This window comes from Cynoglossus semilaevis, chromosome 1 (genome assembly GCF_000523025.1).
Source record: "Cynoglossus semilaevis isolate Cse_v1.0 chromosome 1, Cse_v1.0, whole genome shotgun sequence".
Taxonomy (NCBI): domain Eukaryota; kingdom Metazoa; phylum Chordata; class Actinopteri; order Pleuronectiformes; family Cynoglossidae; genus Cynoglossus; species Cynoglossus semilaevis.
The window spans coordinates 31942659-31959698 of NC_024307.1; the positions used below are offsets into that span (position 1 = coordinate 31942659).

General features: G+C 39.0%; 1 protein-coding gene across 1 annotated transcript in view; it reads right to left on the reverse strand.

Moving 5' to 3' along the window:
* The window catches only part of serpinh2 (serine (or cysteine) peptidase inhibitor, clade H, member 2), a 145265-nt gene extending 129028 nt beyond the window's left edge, over positions 1-16237 (reverse strand). Inside the window, exons 1-3 of the mRNA XM_008327079.3 lie at positions 15924-16237; positions 11955-12119; positions 10147-10240 (exon numbers count right to left, since the gene is read on the reverse strand). The gene's annotated coding sequence lies outside the window, so the exon portion shown is untranslated. The remainder of the gene's footprint in view (positions 1-10146; positions 10241-11954; positions 12120-15923) is intronic.
* Between the last annotated feature and the right edge of the window lie 803 nt (positions 16238-17040).

The following is a 17040-nucleotide window of genomic DNA, read 5'->3' on the forward strand; positions in this document are numbered from 1 at the left end:
GTAATCAATCACGGTTGAACTTCATAAGGCTAACAAGACTAATACGGAACAACAATGACCACAATTAATAATTATCCATGATGAATTAAGATCGAGTTCTGAATATAACATATACACTGACAAATTACAGCAGGAAGAAGAATGATTTCACACCTGTTTTTATCTCAGGCCAATTCCAATTAAAGAATTAATAATATGGAAAACATTTAGAAATATTCCAAAATATAATATTTCTTAATATAATATGGGTACCTCCTATATCCTTCCAGTCAGGCCATAGAAATCAATATTTTACTTAGCGTTTTAAAGATACGATTTGTAGTAGCATCGTCCAATGTTAATAATATCCTTGGCCATAATCAAATCATTACCATAAACAAAGAGAAAGTGAGGTTAAACTCTCCAGTAGAGCCATCTTCCAAATTCAGACCAAATATTGGTTTAAAACCATCATTATTTCTATTTTTTCTTCCTTGCAGGGTTCCATTAAAGATGAAATAAAAAATATATTTCCAAGCTGGCAAAAAGAAACATTACTTTTAAAATGAGCAAACAGAATGAGCTGTGTGGCACTCTGTCTGATGTACCAGCCCAACTCTGCTCCCTGCACTTTTCCTTAAAAAAGCAAAAAATATCCAGAACTTTCATACATAAGAAGACTGCAACAGGTTTCTGTCAGCGGGATAAAAAGGAAAACAGACACTGAGCGTTCTCAGATGCCGAGTTTTTTTTCAATCCACTGATAATGAACAAGACAGATAAGAAGAGAAAGAGTGAAAGTAAAGACGGGGAATGGAAGACACACACAGGAGGCACACACACACACAGACACACACAGGAGCCGTACGCAGAAAGGTGTAAAATGGAGGGGATAACAAATGAATGCGCTGCAGAGAAGGAGCCTTAATGATGTCAAAGTGATAAGACGAAAACGAGGTGAAAATTGAAGTCAGTGTTACCACTGCAGTGGTCTGAGGAGGAGTTTGGAGCGAAGCTCCTGCACTGCCACCATGTTCATTCATACAGTTTGGCTCAGAGAGACAGGACAGGACAGAAGCAGGACCGAAGGAGGGGAAAGCTGAAAATGTTGGGTAAATTGGAAAAGGTGGGTGATGGAGCGACGCAAGAACCGGGTATTGAGTAACGTACTGTACAAAAGGAATGGCTGGGAGGAGGAGAACACGGCAGTATCAAAGGAAGAAAAGAAGGAGGAGAATGAAAGAGTAGAAGAACTGAACAGAAACGACACGGAGTGAGACAACAAGAAAGTTCAAGCTAAAGTCAATTGAACAACTAATGTGAATCGATCTGTTGCCTGCTTTTGCTCTTTCGGGAGCGGGTGACATTTTAGAGGTATATTTTATTATTGGGAGGAGGTGGGGCGGGCAACTGAAGGGGCCGGCGCTCTGCTGACAGCTGGACAGGACTCGGTGAAAGGAAGAAATACAGCGACTGGCCCGTGTGTGCTGAGGGCTCCATTGTGCATGTATGTCATCTGTCAGATAACACACACGGCGTGGACCTGGGGTGAACATTTGTACTTGTATGTAGGTCCGTGGGTGTAAATACTCTTTGCGTGTCAGTGTAGATCATCCAGCAGCTGTTTGTACAACCTTGTAGGAAGTTACCCTTAAATGTTACCAAAAAACTCCATAAAACTTGAATAATCAATTACAGGAAGTCCTCGGTTTACAGCGTCCTCCTACAGCGTTTTGTCGCTACATCACCACCTCCTTATGTATTCATTTATTAAGAAAGTCTTGTTAAATCATTCTGATGTTTTCATCCTCATTTTTGTACTCACTGCTGTCAGTGTTAAATAAAGAATTCAGCAGCCCACTTTCCATCTTCATTGCAGTTCGTTGTGACTAACTCCATGTCAAAGGAAAACAGAACCTCTCGGTCGAGAAATAGTTTCTCGACCGAGAGGTTCTGTTTTCCTACATATTTTGTGATGCGTGTCATGTAGAGAGCTCTGACCTACAGAGAAAATTTGAGCTCCATCACTGCTAAGTGGAGAACCCCCTGTATCTGATTATAAACAGAGGACAATATAAAATATATACATTTGGCCTGCAGTAAGGATTTTAATTAGGGATGTCCAATATTAACTTTTGCTAATATTGTCCAAACACTTCATTTCCGATTCCAATATTAACCGATACCAATATAGCGGGCAGTGGTGGCCTGGTGGTTTGCCCCACGCCCTTCAAATTGAAACACTATTAAGGTCAATATTATTGGACATCCCTAATTTTAATTAATACATTTGACCGCTCTCTCACACACAGAGAGAGACACAAGGACACTGCACATCCCCCCACTACCCACAGAGCTGCCTTACAGTTTATTGTACAGTATATTTATTCAGAACCAAGTCCTCGTTGATGGTACGTAGTATTGAATACCACTGCAAGAATACCAATGAAAATACTCAGTTTGCAAAAAATGTCATCGGTCTTTGCAAGACAGCAAAGTACAAGTGAATACTGCTTAAATCAACTGCAATACACGGTCCAGCTATGGTCACAGAGACAGCTGAGCCTGGCAGTGTTTTTCTTTTGTGCAACTGATAAGAACTGACGCCTGTTCACTGCGTCTTTGTTAAAAAAGTTTAAATTATTAGCATGAGCTAGTTTCAGTCTCAGAAACAAGGTCAAATCACTGCTTCTCACACACTCCCACAGTGTTAACACTTTGATACGAGAAATAAACTACAAATTATTACTACAAATATTACAAACATTAAGTTGTTACCAGCAGATCTCGTTTGTTTTCATACCTCATGTTTTATACAATTTTCTTGAAGCCAGGGGTGGGAGTGTTTAACTGATTAAAACACCAATCAAACATTCAACATTCTGTATTTCATTGTGTAGTTTAAAAGTACTCAAAGGTAATCAGCAATGGAATTGAAAAAAAAAAGTTAAACCGTGAAAACGCTTCAAAGTAAAAGTTATTAAAATTAAAATGAATTAAATCAAAATCATATATTCACATGTAAGAGTTAATTCATCACTTTATTTTTATATGTTCAGAATATTATGTTATTGAGTATCTTTTTTTGTTTTAAGCATGTTCAGTTTAAATGATTTATTTTCCTGGTTTTTGTCTTTTTGCCAAATGTTGACGTGTATGTCAAGGGATTTTTGCAGGATAAGCAAAAATATTAACTGGGGAGATGGGGTCAGAGTTGATACTTCTTACCATCTTTTATAGTACCTGTTCACTTGAGTCTAAAAGTTTTTTGTTTTTTTTTAATTGTCCTGTCATTACCCTTGTTGACTGAAGTTCAAATCCCAGCCAGCCATCCTGACAATGACACTACAATAATTTGTGTGTAAGGTCAAATGAATTTCACGAATCCCCCCCCCCCACTCCCGCCCCTTGTTACATTGTCTAAGTGAAGCGTGTAACAGAGTTAGCTTTTGACCTCACACATACAGGTTGATATTTTGTAATATAGTTGAGTGTTTTCCACTGCAGGGCTTTATCCTTCAACACATGCATTCTTTCATATGTAGAGGCCATCACTGCATCTGCATCTGCGTGTGTGTGTCTGTGTCCATGTCTTTGTGAGGGCAGGCATGTTTTCTCAGAATAATTCATGGCAGTGAGTGAGTGAAATATGGTGGCCTTCCTCTGGCAGCCTGGAGTTCTGCCAGTATGGAGGGCCTGCATTAATAATTAAAAACACTTTTACATGGAGGATCTCTGTGGTGTCTGCTGCCTTCTTCAAGGACACATTCAGGACAATCACATAGCCACAAAAGGAAAAAAAAAGTTGAGGAAGAGTGCAGGGAAAAAAAAGTCCTCAAAGAAGTTCTTCGTGACTCAGCGAGGTCATCAGTAGGCATGGACGGAAAACATCCTTAAAAAACGATTTTAAAGTCTGTCTCCTTAGCGGCTGTCTGGCTAAATAGATAACCCACTTCCCTTGTTTTTGTCCTGTAATTGATTCAAGGTGTTGAATTCGGTCTGCTCCTTCCCAATGAGCATGCGGACATTTTCGGTTCTGGACGATGTGAGTTCAAAAGAGGCGTTACCAGGAATGCACGCAGTGGCAAAGACGCAGAGCCAAACACTGGTTGCCAAAGTAAATAAATGAATGTGAGTGGTCTTAGCAGACCTCAGCAGACCTCCTCTCTCCACAGTTGTTGGTTGGAATCCAGTGAGTGTGGTAATCTACTTTTCATGGTATATGTAATCCTCAGTAAAGGCTTTCAAAACAGCATGCTGTGCTGAGGAGCACATCAAAACAAACAAACCAACAGCTAGCTGTCCGCTAGTGTTGCCAAGACCGACCCTAAAGAGTCATCCTTAGGCCCGAACGGCTGGCCATGTATCTGCACGGGGCCGATGCAGCGTTTATTAGAAAACACTAATGACTGGTGGGGGAAATCAGAATTTGCATATGAGAAAAAACACAAACCACACGCGTTATTGCGCTGTGCAGACGCGACCATGTCACTGTTGTCAATGCAGCAAATCAAACGACTTGTACTTGATGTTTTTCTGGTCATCAGCTTGGTAAACACTTGCAGTGGTAAATTCTGCATCCTCACATTTCTTTGTTTGAAAAAATATATATATACACTAATTAATCATTAAAAATGTATACATAATAGTAAAAACTAAGGACTATTAAAAACTGAGAAAAATCTAGCTTCTCATTTTATAAACTGATCTTAAGAAATTATATAACAATGCAGTGCAATAACTAATAACTGACTGTAATTTCAAATTGACTTAAGGTGCTGAGTTGTTGTGGCTGAAAAGACAGAGATGCACACGCACACACATCAGGCAGTAAAGATGCTGATTTACATTAGTGGTTCGCAAAATGAGGGGTAGGGCCCTGACCAGTGGCCACAGAGCTATTGTGAAAGAGGAGAGGTCAGCAAGGTCAAAAAAGGATATATTTCATTATTTTCTTGAATTGTGCCATAGTTTGGGAACATAAGCGGTGAGTATGGAGGCTCAACTGCTAGCTTCTCTGCAAAGAGGGGGAGGGGTCAGAGGTGGGGGGGGGTTGCTGAAGAAGAGGAGGAGAAACCCCTAGGTAGCCAAAATGTTGAAAACCCAGTGCGGTGGCCTTGGTTCAACCCTAATCTACATATATAGTTTAATATATACAGTTTTTAGATAAACTGTAGGCATGTTTTTCTGTTGTCAGGTTTTTGACAGAGACAGCAGCGGTTTTCTTAACCAGCTCCAACCCTTGGAGGAGCATCTACGTCAGTTGCTGCAGAGGGAGAACCACAGAGGACAGAATGACTGACAGCAGCTAATATCATATTCTTGACTCCTTTCAAAACCTAACTTAGTATTCTGTGTTGCCGGTTTCCACTGAGATATTATTATGTTTCTTAAGTGACATTCCTGATGTTGCTCCATTTCAATATTTAGCTAAAATAAAACACAGCCAATTTAAAAAGGTCAAAAACATGACTTTCACATTTAGTTTTCCCCCAGGCCATTTCCAACTACACACCAACCACCAACTCTTTGAACTCTGCCAGCAAATAGGCCACTGACCCAAGAGGAAACCAAGTCTGCCCAAAACAATGGTTAAAACGTCAGCCTTCCAAACTTTGTCAGTTTACCATCCACGCAACTGGTGGATATTTTGGCAGCAGCATTCACCACCAACTCTTTTGATAAGTACAAGAGGAAAACAAGTTAAATTTCACTTGGCAATACGTTTGAGTTTAAACTACAGTCATTATTTTACTGTATGTCACTCCTACTGAACAGAAGTTTGACGTTCATTTATGCCACTTGTAGTTCCACTGATTACTGAAGACTTCCACATGTTGCCTGCAACCTGAGGCTGCTGAGCCACATGTGGCTCTTCAGCCTTGGTGCTTGGGCTTCCAGAGTGACTTTCTTTGATATTGTAATAAATTAAGCCTAGTATGGCAAAAACATGAATTGGATTAAATGAGCAATATCTGTAGTGGAATTTATCAGTGACAGTGTAGAGAATATTCTTAAAAAGCAAAATGTCACTGTTCTTTTCAACTCATGCAATTCCTAATCAGTCCAGGTAGAGTAACAATGTTGACCTCACTTAGTTCAGCTTTACTATAAGTGATTGTAGTGAGTGTGTTAGATTAAAACTGGGTTTCTTCTGTGCAAAAATTGATTTTAGCCTGTATTTTAAAAAGTGTTTTGGGTTGACATAACTGATGAAATGATAAATAGTCAATGGATTAATTTTGTAATTGTATAATTATATAATGTATATAATATATGTAAGTAAACACTACACTATACTATATTAATATATGTGTAAGTAAACACTACACTATACTATATCTATTATTATATATCTGTAATAATAATATAAGATGCATTTCTTTAATGCTGTTGTTATACATCAGGGACATCAAACTAAATCGTGCAAAAAAAAAAAAAAAACAACCAAAATTTAAAACGCTGTGTGAGCTTTAGGCCAAACAGGGTTAAAATTTATTGAACATTGCCTGAATGTGGGTCACAAAATCATTGTACATTAAGGATGATTTCCCAGCACAGAATTTGACCACTGTGTTTTACTAATCCAATAACCATAGACTGTTTAAGATAGACAACCATTATATGCTCTGATGTGCGACATAAAAAGATGTGGTGAACCATATTTGGCTCACAGACCTTGACAAACAAAGACAGCTGAGAAAAATATTCCCAATTACACAGAGAATTTCTTTTTTAAATGCAAATGTAGAGGAAACGTAAATATAAATGCTAAACAAACAAATTAAAAATGTTCCTTAAGGAAAATTCTATCCCAAAGCATACCTGCTGTGTACAGACACCAATTGTTGCTATTCACTTAGCCTATAAACCCACTACTGCTGCTATTCTCTGCTTCTGTATTACTGTCCCATTTCTCACCTCTTCTTTAATAAGTCATCGCGCTGGCATACGGGTTCTGCAGTGTTGTTTATTTTGGGGGAAGAAGACAGTGAGGCTTCACAGTCTGGGTTGGCTCACAGAGTTTAACACAATCTTACTCCTGCAATTTGTGGTGCTGTTGTAGGTGATGGCAGAGATCTGTAGCTGCTAACACCAGTTTGAACTGGTTTCAAAGGGTTCCCAGCGTTTCTGACAGAACACAGTCTTTTGCTGCTCATCAGACACCCTAAACCTGAAACAACAACAAATACCAACTAGCTGCAAGTTTCATTTGTGCATTCTAAAAAAAGTCCTGTGGTTTTGTAAATATATTTATGGAGAGGTCAGATATGGCAATATAGCATTCTATTTCATGCATAAACATATATGATTACATTGCCCAACTTATCACTTCACTATCATTTAAATTATCCAGATGTACCTTCCCAGCTCATGGTGAACTTCAATTGTTAGTCAAATTGTCCTCTTCCAGATAATTGGTGTCTGTGTTAAAATTCTACAACACAAAACAATGGCCTTTCAGCTCCACAGTGACACCATACATTGACAATCACTTCCAGTTGTTATCAACATACCAGTAAATCATTTCATGTCAGAACTGCACCAGCTCTTCTATGCAGCATCAGCTCGATCGTTTTGTCAAGTTTTCAGCTGCAGCACGTGTTTGTCAAATGTGAATATAGAGGGGGAAAAAAAAATTGCCGACATGTCAGTGCTCAGAGGGGCGTGATGGAAAGGTGGAAATAAATCCCTTTAGTGCCAGCACACATGTGCACAAACACCCCCTCATCTATTACCCCCCGCCCTCCATTCTCGTGGGTGTCGAAGTGAAAAATTAAATTTTTCTGATGAGAAAGTTTTTCCTGCCCCCATTTCTCTCCTCCCATCCGTTCTTTAATTTATTCGTATATTTATGAACTATTAATTTATGCACCGAGAGAGAAATTAACAGTGGTGCAGTCAAGTGTGCTGTGCTCACAATAGACGATCATCGCAAAGGGACTGACACACTCTAACCCTCACATGATATCACACACACTCAGTCAATGGGAAAAACAGACAGGTGCTGCTGCATCTCAGAGGCTGTTATAATAATAACTGGCCTCCGGGTGTGCAAAGAAATAAACTTCAATTTTTAACTGTTACAGGTATACCCAGGTAACCTTTTACCCAAGTAAAATGTAGTTGTTCATCTTCTTCCTCTTAATCGTTTCCAGGGTCACACTCACACCTGGAGGTCCGTTTGGAGTGTCCAATTAATGTAATTGTGCATGTTTTTGGACTGTAGTAGGAAAATGGACTACTGGCAGAACACCCCCACAAGGAAAACTCCATACAAACAAAATATCAGTTTGATATTATTTATATATATTTTTTAAATTATTCTCTGTATTATATATATATATATATATACTGTATATATAAATATATACTGTATATATATATAGTGTACCTCATTACAAAATAAATCCAACTTTACATATAGGTATAAACTAAAGCGCAAGCATTAAAAAATTCATTCACACCATGGCTAATGTAGAGTCTTGCTAAATCATGACTTTCCCTAATATCAATATTAGTCAAAACAATTGCTCTACCCACACCTACCCACTTGGATAAAATAGAATATATCCAAACATAATTCAGCAGTTTGTGCATAAAGCAAAAATGTACATATTCAATCATCTTTGCTAAATATCAATATATTATCAATAAAATTAAATTTAGATATATAATAAAATGCAAGGTGTAATATTTTAGTATTTTTAAAATGGACTAAACTATGATTCTAAAATCTTTTATGGCATTCTATTGAGGAGGATAAATATCGACCAAGGTGTGACCTTTAACAAATTAAATATAACCATATATATCAAAATTCACATTCATAAATATGCATACCTCGTTTAGCCCCACATAGATTAACTTTCTATATAGTTCTTATTTAATTTTTGTCTCAGACAGAAAGGTCGTTGACTATCATTAATGAAAACTCTAGGTCAATGAAATTGACACTGATTTGTTCAAATAAATACATAGAAAATAACCAAAAATGTAGGTAATTTCTCTAAGGCAAAATATATATTATTGGTTGTGAGGAAAATAGGCAAAGGCAAAATATATATTATTGGTTGTGAAAAATATTAGATTTTGCTGTTATTTTCAAAAAAATATATATATTTCTGGAAAAAACACTAACAACAGACTGGTATATACAGTAGGTGGCAAAAAGCCATCAATCAAACAACCTGGACTTGATCACGTCATCATGGCTGTGAGTCAATACACAATAACAAAGAAAAATTAAATGTTTGATAGTCAAGCCAACACAGCCATATCGGCCCCTCAGCCTACATCCACATGCTTCTCCTCGAGTTCCCACGCCCACGGTATCCCAGCATGCTACATGTTTATCCAGTCTGTCACACTGACAGTCAGTCACTAATTCAGTCAAACAATTAGACCAGGCAGTCCATCAGACAGTCAGCGTGGGCAGGAATATAGAAAGAAAGAAAAAAAAAAACGACAAGCAGACAAGTTATCCAACCCCTCCCCTAGGGCAATGGAACACAACACGACCCGCGCCGCGTCATTAGCAGGTCAACTGGCACGTGTGGGCGGCCAATCACCGTGTTTGCGTGCGTGTGGGATGGCGGAGCAGACGGGCCAGGCTATAAGCGAGTGACAGTGGCGTGGGCGGCGAACTGTGTTTTGGTGGACAGAGAGCACAACCCAGGGGAAGGTGACAATGTGGGTCTGCCTGAAATTGAGTGTGTGGCAATGTGGTCAGCTGCGGTGGCATCTACAAGGTTCTTAATGAAAAACGCCAGTGGGTGGACAAGCCATTTGTTAAACGCTCCGTTTCCATTTAGCTCAGACAAGTGGACCACACAGGAGTGATCACGGGGAAGGAACGACAACCCTTCCTACACCAATGTACTCTACTGCCCAGGAAATATGTAAACCACTTATCATGAGTTTTAATTTCAACACAGCTTGATTTTTAAATACCCTGGTGATCTTGGTTAAAATGAAAGAGTCTTCTAAAAATGTTGATATTGAGTAGTAATCACTAGTTTTTTTTATAATTGCATCAATCTTTATATATTTTTTGTCGGCCTGCTGCAATCTGACTTCAATGTTTTTAAATAAAACAAAATGTCCTTAAATTGAAATACGTATGAAAGTATGAAATCTTCCATTTTAGGAAGTCCAATCACTTACTTGTAGCTTTTGTGTCTAGTTCCTTTAGATTTGATATCCAGGTTGGTTGTCATCATTGGTTGTGGCTTCATCAGACAATCAAGGCATACAGGGTCTGGCATGGAATAAAGTGGGGTTATCAGACAATACTTTTGTTTATAATGCTTTCAGTAGGTATAAAAAGTAATTGCCAAGAATGAATAAAACTGAATCAAAAAGAGCCCATATCATTCTAAGATATTAATACGACTGCTTTGCAACATGAACTGATTTCTGAAAGACATACTGTGTATGTTTAACTCTGTAAAGGTCAATATGAGCACAGCATTTGAACAGATAGTCACATACAGTATCTACCTTTCCCTCAGTCACTTTTGGCTCAGCACCCAGTGACCTTTACCCAAAGCACTATATATTAAAATTTGACATATTGCTCCTTTAAGAGGCATAAACCAAACATGGAGTGAATGACTGCAGACCATAATGATACCACCATCTCCCTCAATTGATAGTGAACAGTGAAACAACCGTTACAAAATGAATTAAGTCTACCAGACAGCCACAGCACCGAGCATTTAAGTTAAACACACCATTAGACAAGATACTGCTGTTCATCAGCTTCAAGGATGCTCAGGCTTTAGGTTATTTTAAATGCCCAGAGAAGGACAAAGTGTCAATCAAGGCCCAGTGACTTCAGACGTTAACAATTAATCTCAACAGTTTAATCACTGGGAAGTCAGGAGGACTAAATTCCAACGATAGGACACAGATCTTTATGACTGATTTGCACCTGATTTTACGCCTTGGGAATTTGTTTTGACGTGACCGGATGTCACATGACAAATGCTGCTGCTTAAATGTTTTCCTCCGCACTTTCAAACTATTTGAGCTGGACAAATCACCAGGCGGATAATGAAACAGAAGTCTTTGTTCTATTTATTCCAGGATGCTACATGTTCCACCGCTGTTTTCATTATTTAATGTCTTTTATCCAGTTTTTGAAGCTGCAGGTGGTCACCTAATGGTTCCTCTGTTCCAACTGCTCCAGTTACTGGACCATTTGGGAAAAATTAGATGATAAAATGTTCTAACCTTCTGCCAAAATTAATGTCGAAGTGCCCTTGAGCATAGCAGTTAACCTAATATTCAATAGCAGGGGAGTGAGGGTAAATTAGGTGAAGTCTTCATTCAGGATGTATGTGTTTTAGGTTTCTTATGTTAATATATATGATGATCCAAACAAAAATCAATCAGGCCTCAGTATCATTGACTTAGCTCATTTTGGCCTTCTGTCATTGGCATAAATAATGAGAAACATGAAGTAATTGATACACATATAAACACAAACATAAACACACACACACACAAGACAGATGGACCAGGCAGACACATTACATATCATCCTCATCATCAACGCACACTCTCATGGGAGCCCCCCCCCCCCCCCCCCCCCCCCCGCTCCCAGATCTCTGTCCCTGTCCACATGTTGATGATTGACAACTTGGCCTAAATGAACTGCTACTACGGAGCCTTGTGTTTGTGCATAAATGTGTGTTTATGTAGCGGAGGGAACGGGGGGGGGGGGGGGTACCAAAAGTAAGTTATTGATCCATCGGGGCCCCTGAAGCTACTTATCAAATGAAGTGGACACAGAGGGAAGACAAGAGGTACTTTAAAGTTTCTCAAGTTTCATATGGTGGGGCATGACCAGCGCACACATACATACATACACACACACACACACACAAACACTCAACCATTCTGTCAATCTGTTCGTGTCTGTCTCTTACGTGTGTGTGTGTGTGTGTGTCTACACAAATAAAAGTTACCTTCCTGTCCACGGGGCCATCCATCAGTCCCAGTGACTGATAGGTCAAGTCCAGCAGGTCCAGCACCGTAGATGGACTCTTCGCTGTCAGGGCCTAGGGGGAGATGCTTTCACAGTGCCAGTGAATATTTGAGAAGATGGGTGTCTGGATAGAAGCCCTGGAGCCCTTGAGGGGTGACACAAAAAAAGGATCAATGGTGGACTTTAAGGTTCCTAGATCTATCAGAGTATGTACTTATAAGGGATGGCTGTCACTTGTTGGCTATATAGTATGGAGAGAAAGATGGATAATTGTGGCTTTGAAGGAAAATCTATATTACAAGGCAATAATTTTGGCACAAGAGCAGCAATTTGCATGACTGAGCCATTGCCAAAAAAAAAAAAAAAAAAAAAAAAAAAAAAGAAAACCTCTGGCAAGCGAGATGAGCGAGATGAGAATGTCAAAAATACAAATATGTCACCCGATCAAATTTAGCTCGTGACTAAGCGCTACAGTATGCCAGTATTCTGACTCCAATCTTTTCAGCTACAGAATGCAGAAGAAAAGATTTACAATAATCATCAGCAAGAAAAGCAAATTGCAGCTATTCTGAAAAGGCTACTCAGTGTGTTGGGATACGACTTGGTGGAGACCAACAATACACTGTAATCACTGTTCCCGTGTCTGTTGACGGGCTTAATCAATGACTATACAGTCAGCGAATAGACTGCTGATTCCATATGCCCGGGAAAGAATAGACAATCATTGACTAATCAGAACTTGATGGAAGCTACCTAGGGCGGAGAACAGCAGCTGTTCACAGTGAGTGTAGCTGTAATCACATTACATATTATTGATCTGCAAGACAGGGATTAGAGGTTCAGGTAGTCCTGTGGAGAATGAGAAGTGCTACAGATTTCAAGGTCACTATTGGACATTTGTGGAGCTGAACGAAGAGCAAAAAAAAAAAAGGTGCAAAATTACAAGGTACACAAAGAAAAAGACAGGTATAATCTGAGATGCAAACAGCAGTGTTTATTTCTGTCTGGCCTCACAAGGAAGGTTGGTTGCAATTAATTTATAATTTTCTCCGTACAAACATATGCATACAAAGTCTGTAAATACATAGATAATGCTTCTAAGATATGAGTGGTGGTGGTGGTGCTTAGGGCATTTCGAGAGTAGCTGCAAACTTGTCCACACTGCACTGCAGAGATATTGATGTCTTAATACAATAAAAAGCAAAATAAACATTATTATCCTGATCGTTATAATTATCTTCTACCCAGAGGCTCAAACTGAATTATTCATAGAGCGCTTAATTAAATGGGTTGACTAGGCAATGTCTGTCTGTGTGTGTTAGTGTGTGTGTATTAGTGCGTGTGTGTGTGTGTGAGTTCTGGACAGTAACATTAAATGAGAGTAAATATTCAGTCGTTCTGGAGGGAATGCAAGGAAGATGATGCTGTGACAGACACAGAGGGAGAGACAGAGATAGGGGGAAGACGGACAGAGGGAGAGAGAGAGAGGATGAAGAGATTACACATGCATCCTTATTCGCCCTTCATAAGATCCCTGTTGAGGAGAAGGGAGACAGACAAGCGTTAAATGTTCCAGAGCGACAGTACTATCTTTTTTTTTTTAAACAGTTTTAACATTTACCAGCTGGCACAGTGAGCAGACGTTCACTGCAGTCCGCACTTAGCTCTGCTAATAAATCCGCACAATGCAAAGACACACAGTCACACAATAACGCACGGAGGTGCGTAACAAAGCCGCACGCAACACTTCAATGGTGAAGTCAAGGCCGCAGCAGTTAAATGGCAGCAGAGCAGACAGTTATTACTTCTCGCTCAGTGTGATTACTTTATCAACTGCTGAATGGAAGCACTTCCTTCAGCCCTGCCACTGATATTACTCTCTGGAAATGGAGATGGAGTCACCGAGCCAAGGGCACAGAAACACATAAACAGACACACACAAACACTCCAAAGGGCAAAGAAACTTTAATTGAAGAGGCACTCGGGAAACGCCTGTTTGCATGACAGGCTACCGTGGCATCTGAAAAAGTGTGCATATAGTGACATCATGTCAAAACTGCACACGGCACAGACACGCACCCAAACACTGGGCCATTCATGCATGCCTAAATAAAGACAACTTACATGGAACCACGTACAACTGTACATTTATGCCTTCATGGTAGACCTCTGTCAGCGCTTGTTTTTTTCCAGCAATTTCTTCTTTATTTTTCAAATTTTAACGAGGGGTCGCAGCGCACACATGCACGCACGTGTAAATCAAACGACGTGCCGAACTGCCAACAGACATTACTCTGGACGCCATGGTCCTGCAACAGCCAAATGACATGGCTATGTATTAGTAGCAGATCTACTTTTTCAGTACGTTCCACTAACCAGTCTGGCTGGACTCCCTGAACCCCTGCTGACTCCCAAACACAACCTCCAACAATACTACACACACAGCTACAAACAATATATTGTCTGAATCCTGGAGGTCGACTTCAAGGATTTGCTGCAGCGCAGCTGAGAGAAGACAAATGTATTCTCTAAATGTAGCTAAATATAATCTTTATATAATACATCAACCAAGGCTGGCGTGAACAAAGAACAGACCCAGACCAGGAGAAGGAGAGCGGCCCTGAAACAGCTGGGGCCCCTGGTTCTGAATCATTATTGAGGCCTTCTCCATACAATGAAACGATACACAACAACTGCTCTGTCTACGTTTCCACCAAGAGTCTGAGGTCATATTTTTATTACCTATAATTGGGAGCCATTTTAGGGCCTGCACTCGCTCTTAGGGCCCACATCAAAAATGTAGCAGGAAGCATAAAATGTAATCTTCATAATTTCAACAAAACAACGTCTCTGACTGAGATGGCTACTGTGATGTACTTTTATTGGAACATATTATATGGTTGACCATATTATGGGCTGAGCATTTAGAGCTATTTTAATTTAAAAAACAGACTATTAAAGGAATGGTGCATAGATATTACTTTTAGTCGGAGTTGAATTTCTTATTATTATTATTCTCTGTAAGCCCCCCACAGAGTTGAATTTCTTCTTATTATTATTCTCTGTAAGCCCCCCAAAAAATGCCTGTACATTAAACCAGATTTTAAAACCTCAAAAATTACATGTATAAAAAAGTACTGTTCTATCTAGAAAACAGGGAAATGTAATTTGTTGGTTTAAATGGATAGATGGAGGTATGAACTTATGGATTAATGTACGTTATTGATCCAAACATTTAATTCAGCATGACAGAGCAGCAGCACCGTGGTACAGTTGTGCTGTAGTTAAAAATAAAACACAAGTCAAACTGTAGCGAGGCACTCTAAATGTCCAAACATTACCATGAGGACAGTTAAAGTAATAAAATAGAAATAATAAAAGGTAATTCAACAAAAGGCTTTTTAAAGTAAATCAACATGTGCAGAGTTAACAGCTGCAGTGTGTGCAGTTTGTAAATTAACTGCCACAGGAGCAGAGATATCCAAATATATGTACATGTTTCATTAGCTGACACCATGGGGTTTGTGTTTAACATATGAAAATGAAAAGAAAGAAAATATCAATAACCTGTGTGCGTAAGATGACGTGAATTAGTCAGTGATTGGTGGACAATTTGCATTCCAATTAAGCACACAAACAAAGGTATCCAGACATTTACTTACATTCATGAATATATATACATATATTTTTTATGTGTGTGTGTATAATAATATCATAATACATTAGGCTTGCAGAAGGACAAGGCTGGCATTTAAATAACAGCATCATTCTCTACAGGACCAATGCAGAATGCTCGTGATTAACTTTTACATGATGAGATTGGAGACTGAGACTAATGAAGTGGACTCTGTCAGAGAGCAGAGTGAACCAGGAGAACTATAACCAGGGATTAGGGTGGTAACACGAAACGAAAAGAAATATTGTTTAAGAATAGGAGGCTCTGACTTACTGTAAAAGACCAGTGGCTTCTGATATGGGTGACGTAGGTATTGGCCAAGGAAGGCATCATGTGGTGGGGCGGCAGGGTGCTTGCCAAAGAAGATTATTCCACAAGACTATCTTTTGTGCCATCGACCTTTACAACGCCTTTCGTGCTGTGAGAGAAGGGAGAGGGGCTGCAATTATCCATCTAATAGTATAATACAATGTAAAGTATATCATACCAAAACAGAGCACATTTCACTCATCATATTGTAAATAAAACCATCAAGGTGCACATTTTAAAGTGTGTTTCAAGTTGCAAGTACAAATTTAAATTAGATTTCAGGTGTGTTTACCTTCTGCATCCCTGTTTTAAATATGTTTTATTTATGAAATACTTAGGAGTAATACTTGTCTTCCAATTTTGGATGTCTTTTAAACTTTAAAGGTCTTTACTTTTTATAGTACAGTAAACGGTACATGTACACATTAGAGAGAGCAGGGTGGCCCTCTGCCCTAACTTTACTAGGACCACCCCTGGTGAACGGTGAACAATAACATTCAAACACAAACAACGTTAGCTTCCGTGTCCGAGCTACCTCATTAGAATGCGCTTGTGCAACAAACACGACAAACACGTGCGCATGCACACACGTGCACCTCTGTGGCAACGAATTACGGCGATATATTTAAAATTAAGTCAAATTAGAAAAAGAAATCCATCCCATTACACCTTTCCCTCAAATAGAAAGAGCGAAAACAAACAAAAAAAAAACGTTTCTTTCACCTCGAGATTTCGAGTTGTCTGTGCCTGGGCGTTTATACTCTGCTTGGTCCTGATAAATGTTTACTGAATAATAATAACAACAACAACAACAGTAATAATAATAATAATTTAAATATATATTTTCAAAAACTATAATTACTATAATTTCTTGAATATCTTACCAGGAAAAAATAAAACAGCGTTCAAATGTTTTTAAAGACAAATTCTGACAAATTAAAGTATTTAAGGTATTATATGGGGTATAAAAGGAGTACTTGTGCTTTGTGAGGACTGGTACTGTCTCACCTGAACCTTGAGCACAAAAAAAGAAAAGCATCTTTCCATATGTGGGCATATAATAATTTCCTTTAAAAAAACA